At 45.6% G+C, this 6,000-nt stretch overlaps 1 protein-coding gene across 2 annotated transcripts in view; it reads right to left on the minus strand.

The window, feature by feature from the left end:
* Window positions 1–5,471, minus strand: part of CERS4 (ceramide synthase 4) — a 41,033-nt gene extending 35,562 nt beyond the window's left edge. Inside the window, exon 1 of one of the 2 annotated variants that reach the window (XM_054291072.1) lies at window positions 5,421–5,471. The gene's annotated coding sequence lies outside the window, so the exon portion shown is untranslated. Of the gene's footprint in view, window positions 1–4,679; window positions 4,713–5,420 lie in introns of those variants that run through there. The other variant, XM_054291073.1, reaches the window with a different exon arrangement.
* Between the last annotated feature and the right edge of the window lie 529 nt (window positions 5,472–6,000).

Here is a 6,000-nt window from a genome sequence, read left to right on the forward strand (position 1 = left end):
TGTAGTTTACCTCTTTCACAATTTATTTTTCCTTATCTGTTTTGATTCAAAGCCTTGGCATTTGTTGGGTTGGAAGGCATATGCCATAACCTGTGACTACCAGTGCAGCAACCTCAGAAAGAAAAGTATTTTAAGAATTTCTTTATTTTTGGAACTGACTTTTAAAGCAAAGACACTAGCTCTGATCAAAACCAGTTTCGGTAAAAGGTGAATCAGTCTCAAAGTTTATAGAATTACTGCTGTCCTCTCTGAACCAATTTCCTATTTTTCCAAATAAAACTCCTGGATTAAATTAAAACTAATGCATATTGGAAAAGGAGTGGGGAACATGCACTGGGTTCTTGACATTGCTGTTTAATTCTGGACAAACCTGCTGAGGCATGCACTATAAAAACAACAGAACAGCCTTAAGTGGACTTTCAAAACTGGGAAAATGATGAGTTTTTTTTCTTTTTACTTAAGAAGAACCTGCTATAGAATGCCAGTAGAATTAAATATGAAACCTTCGATACAGATACACTAAAGGTGAATACATGCATATAGCAGAGACCCACAATAAAATGCAAACCTTGATTTGAATGAGGACGGTGGCTAGGGGCACAGGACAGACTTGCAGACACCTAGTTAAGGTGAGAAGCGCCCCACAGCCAGGTCAGTGTGCGGCACCAGGAGCTCTGAGTCACACCAAAGCAGGCCCAAGGACAGGAGCTGTGGTGGCCAGGGTGCATCCAGTGGAGAACAACACTTTGCATCCTCAGCCCTCCATGGCAGCTCACAGAGGCCCAGCCTGGGCTGGCAGCAGCTCCTGGAACTCCTCCAGAGCCAGAACCTGCACTGGGCATTCCAGGGCTGTGCCCAGCTCCTGGCAGAGGTTCCCCTACAGCTCCTCTCAGGTGCACTCCAGGTCTAGGGGCTCCCTGAGCTCCAGCTTTTACAACAGAACCTGCAGTGTGTGGCATTGCAATGAAACTGTGCTGGAAATGTGCAAACTCTACACCTGCAACAGATGCCACTCAAGTGTTCAATATCCCAATATTAACTGGAATGAGGATAATTAATTTTACTAGTAAGAAATAATTACAAGATTTTGGCTTCCTCAAGAGCAATCTATTTTTAAGTAAGCCTTTTGACTTCTCCTTTTGCTTTACATGAAAGCGTGGCTTTTCTCCCACAGGGAAGAAACCTGGAACAGACTTTAGAAATACAAGCAGGATATAAAACACAGAGCACAATAAACAATTCTGACTCCAGAAATCTCATGGCACTTTTGTTCTTATCAGCAGGCTCTAAATTCACAGCTAAAGTGGAGTCAGCTCAAAACTGCATGCCCCTCAGTTCAGCTGCACCCCCACTGGATTTTAGTGTGGACTTGTGTCATAGTAATGTCTGGATATATCCAATGAGCCTAAATGTATTAAACAAATGTGATTTTTCAGAAAATGCTGTGATATAATGACTCAGCATTTCAAAGAACAAGTACATGTTACTTACACCCTACAGTACAGGAAATCAAGATGGACTATTTGTTCTAACTTGTGCATGTCAGCTCTTTCATGTTCTACAATCTCCTTTCTTCTAAGTTTGTTTTCACCTGAACAAAGCCTAAGACTGGAGGACCACAGTGGGAAAAGAAACAGATGTGCTTCCTTTAAGATTGTATCAGTGGGTGGAGAGACCCACTTCAGTCCTTAAAATGAAACTGCTGCTCTTTCCAGCATGAAGATGCCCCTGCTGAGAGAGGCTCCTCACAACTGAGAGCCAGTGTAAACCCGCAGAGCCATCAAAGCCTGGACCTGGCCAGCCCTGCCCCATCACTGCACCACCCGCCACGCTCAGCACAGCATCTGTGAGGCTTCACACAGAACCAGCTTGAGGAAAAGATTTGGGTTTAAACCAAACTTTTTCTGTTTTTATCACTTGGGGGTGATTTTACCCCGTGCCAGTTCCTCAGTGCAATTCACCTCCTGGCTGCAAAATCATTAGTGCAGGCTCAAAGCAAGGTGTAAGGGGAAATGGGAAGTGGCCTTGACCTGGCAAAGGTGGCACCTCTCTCTGCAGGAATGCAGCTCAAGCCAATGAAACTGCACCTCTGCTGAGCTCCAAACACCCATCTGCTACATCACACCTGGAAATGTCAGCATTCATGTCACCGAATCCTTACTGACCTTTGCAAAAGGAACCTAAAAAACCCAAAAAACTCAACCAAACAAAAACCAACAACAACAACAAAAAGACAAACAAAAAACCAAAAAAAAAAAAACCAAACAAACAAACAAAAAACCCAAAACACACACACAAAAAACCCCACCAGAAAATTAAACTTAAATATGTGACAGATGCACCCCCAAGCAATTTCTGGGTGCACATACACAACTGAGGGACCCTCTGGATCATATCACACCAAACACCATGCCTGTATTTTTCTCCTATTTCTCTCAGGAGTGAGTAACAAGCTTAAAGAATGATCCCCTACTCATCTTAGACCTGAAAAAGTAGTGTACAATAATATTCTAGCTGCATTTTACCCTCCTGCAGAGAAATTTGCTATGAATTAGGATCCAAAGATTCGCTGAGGGATCTTTCATTTACAGCCACTGCTTCCAAAGTCTGGACAAATCATCCTGACCTTGGCAGGTGAGAACCCAGCTGCTGCAGCTCAGCTGTGATGCAACACTGCTCACAAACCCAACTCGTGTACCAGTGCTGTGCACAGTGCTCTCCAAAAAGAGAAGTCCCATGGACTTGTACCTTGGAACTGCCTTGGAAGAAAAGGAGACCAAGCTCAGGTGTGTGTTGGGAGAGTAGCCAAGAATTAGAAAAGTATAAGGTTGTAGCTAATTCTAAGTCTTGCACTTGCAAGATAGCGTGTCTTTAGACCTAGCTGTAGTATGATAACAAAAAGTGAAAGAGACATGAGAAAAGGAATGGGGAAGAGCTGATGTTGTGGTGTGGCCAATAGACGGTGTAAATTACAGAATATTCATGAACTTATTACTTGCTGTATAAGTGTCTGATGCTCTCTTCAATAAATGGAGCTTGCTGATCTCATATTGAGTGTCTGAGTTTTCCCTGCACCCAACAAATAACTCATCCCCAACAAATGGCTCATTCTGCAACAGGCATGCACCCAGATGGCCGGAGCCTTGTCATCTGTAGCTATATTGACTAAACACTCCTTTACCACAATCACTTTTCACAAGCAGAATTAGCAGCTCTGCAGTTTGACTTCTGTATATTGAGCCCACATAAGCCACTTCCTAGAATAATGCTAAAATAAGTGATCTACAAAGGCTTTCACTTCCTTCCCTGCCCTGCAAAGTATTGTTCTCTGCCATAAACATGTCAGAAAAGAAAAATTTGGATAACTCTATGAGCCTGAAAGCAACTTCCCCCAAAGAGCTCTGCAGGGAAGAGTCTAGGGTTTTATAAAAGCTAGAGCTAAAATAGAAAATACAATTTAGATAAACAGTATCAATTTTCTTGTTTTGTATCTCAAAGAACAGAAAGCAATTGGACTTTCCTGAGCCTTCTTGGGCTCATGAATATGATCAAGGAGCTTCTTGAGCCTTCTTGGGCTCATGAATTATGATCAAGGATTCTCATTAGCTGCCTGTTAGAAAAAATTTAAATTGCAGGAATGCCTGAATTAGTTATTTTTGTGTTTATTGGACACTGCCAGGTTTATAAAAGATTGGATGTTGTCAAGATATTGACTTTCCAGAGCTCATGCTGTCCTTCAGATCAGACATCATTTAAGTTCTGCATTCAAAAGGACATCAGAAACTGTAAGTGGTGTTTAAAAACCCACTGGAAATGCGCTCCATCAATCTGGTGACCTCAGGAAGTGAAGGAAAAAACTCCATCACGAGGAGAAGCTTTAAAAAGAAGCCTTCTTTATTTCAACAGAAAGGCAGAGACCAGGAAACTGAACGTGGAAGCCTGTGAGGATGCCTGCATGGGTACACAACCGTGAGCCTTTGGAGTTCAGGCAGGTTGGGAAGCAAGAGCAGAGAGCTGGGACATCCTCAAGCACCACTTGTGCCTCATTTGGCAATGCAGGGGCTTCCCAGACACTGTCCAACAACATGGGAAAAGGACACCAACTCAGATGAGATTTTCATTTTTATTAAAGCTGAAATCCTTCAGCCCAACATGAAAGGCTGGCAGCATGAATCTAATCTTTGCCACTTGTGAACAGAGGGGCCAAGTCTCTTGTAGTTACTGGTGTGACAGACAGCAAAACAAAGCCATTTCTGTGGATTTTGGTAGACTATAACAAAAGAAAAGGACAATAATAATTTTTCATTGTAGGTGTTTACCCTCCTTCCTGTCTGGAAGCAGTTGTCAAGCTGTGAAGTCTCTACTCTGCTTTATCTCCTTAATATAACTCTGAAATTAGATGGGGATTAGATTAAGAAAATTAATATTATATGCAAATTTCAACAGATTTTAACAGCTAATAAGCCTCAGCAGCTTTGATTCTCAGTAAAAAGCTCTTTTGGCTGCATTTTTCCATTTTGGCAGCTTCTTTGCTGCTCTGAACATAAGCATCTCACAGTCTTATCTTTCAGTGTACAACTCCCAGGTAAAAAAAAAGTTTTGTCCTTTTTTTTTCTTTTAAACAGAAATACAGAAAAAATTCCTCTGCATTTTCAAACCTCATGGCTATCTTGATAAACCTGAGCTTGTAGATTCATCAGTCGCCAGCCGAGTCACACACCTCACCCCAGTTCTCACTGTTGGCTGAAGGAGAGGTAGATTCCTTCTGAGGACAAACTTCACCACGTGCGTCCTCTCACACACATCTTCCATCTGACTTGGGCAAAACTTATCTCACAAAACTCCATATTACATTTTCAAAAGAAGGAATACCTTTACATGATGATAAACTGATATAGATAAAGATGCATTTTCCAATCTGGTGAGCTAAAATTCAGCTGTCAGACTGCAAATTAACACCGGTCTGCTCCAGAAACACTCACCTCATACCGTGACACCTGACTTTGCTCTTATCTCATTGCCATTACCTCCTAAAACCTACCAGCTGGTCAGGTTTTAAACGATTCCAGAAGTGGAATTTGCTGTCAAGTATCTGATTTGAGGTTTTCGGCAACTCCAGTCTAAAATTAGGGTTGGTTTTCTTGGTTGTTTTTTTTTTTTTTCTCGTTATCCTACTTGAATTTTGGCATTACACAAATCTTCCTAAAACCAATTCAAATCACAAACGAAGTATCTCAGCCTCCTGCCCAGCTTTGCCGTCCTTTTCTCTGAGAACAGTTTTCATTGCTAGCAAGAAAATCTTCCCCAAATCAGGGGTAAAAGCGACGCTCCCGTGCCCGCCGCGGGCTGAGCGCTCCCGGCCCCGCAGCCCCGCGGCTCCCCCGGCCCTCGCCCGTTCTCACCCGCGTTCACCCGCTCACCTCCGGCCCGGGCCCCGCCAGCGGCCCCTGCGCGCCCGGGGGAGCAGCCGGCGGCGGGCCCGGCACTGCCCGCGACCGGCGCTGCCCCGCTCCGCTCCCGGCACGGCCCCGCTCTGCTCCGCTCCGCTCCGCTCCGCGGTGCTGCCCCGCTCCGCCCTCTCCGCTCAGCTCCGCTCCCGGCACGGCCCCTCTCTGCTCCGCTCAGCTCCGCTCCCGGCACGGCCCCGCTCTGCTCCGCTCAGCTCCGCTCCCGGCACGGCCCTCTCCGCTCTACTCTGCTCCCGGTCCGGCCCCTCTCCGCTCCGCGGTGCCCCTCTCCGCTCCCAGCGCTGCCCCGCTCCGCTCCCGGCACGGCCCCGCTCCCGGGGCTGCCCTGCCCGCCCGGCCCCGGCTCAGGGCGGCCGAGCGGGGAGATCTCGGCGCAGGGGACCCGAGGCTCCTTCAGCGAAATTGCAGCCGCTCTTTACACGGAAAACAGGGGTTAAAGTAATGCATAGTATTTCAGTCGAAACACCGAGAAAGTGCTCCTTCTGTGGACCACGGCTTTGGAATCAGTGCAGTTCAGCTGGGTAGATTTTAA

The sequence above is a fragment of the Melozone crissalis genome, unplaced genomic scaffold (genome assembly GCF_028551555.1).
Source record: "Melozone crissalis strain CALT ecotype California unplaced genomic scaffold, PUWL_Pcris_2 ptg000088l_1, whole genome shotgun sequence".
Lineage (NCBI taxonomy): Eukaryota > Metazoa > Chordata > Aves > Passeriformes > Passerellidae > Melozone > Melozone crissalis.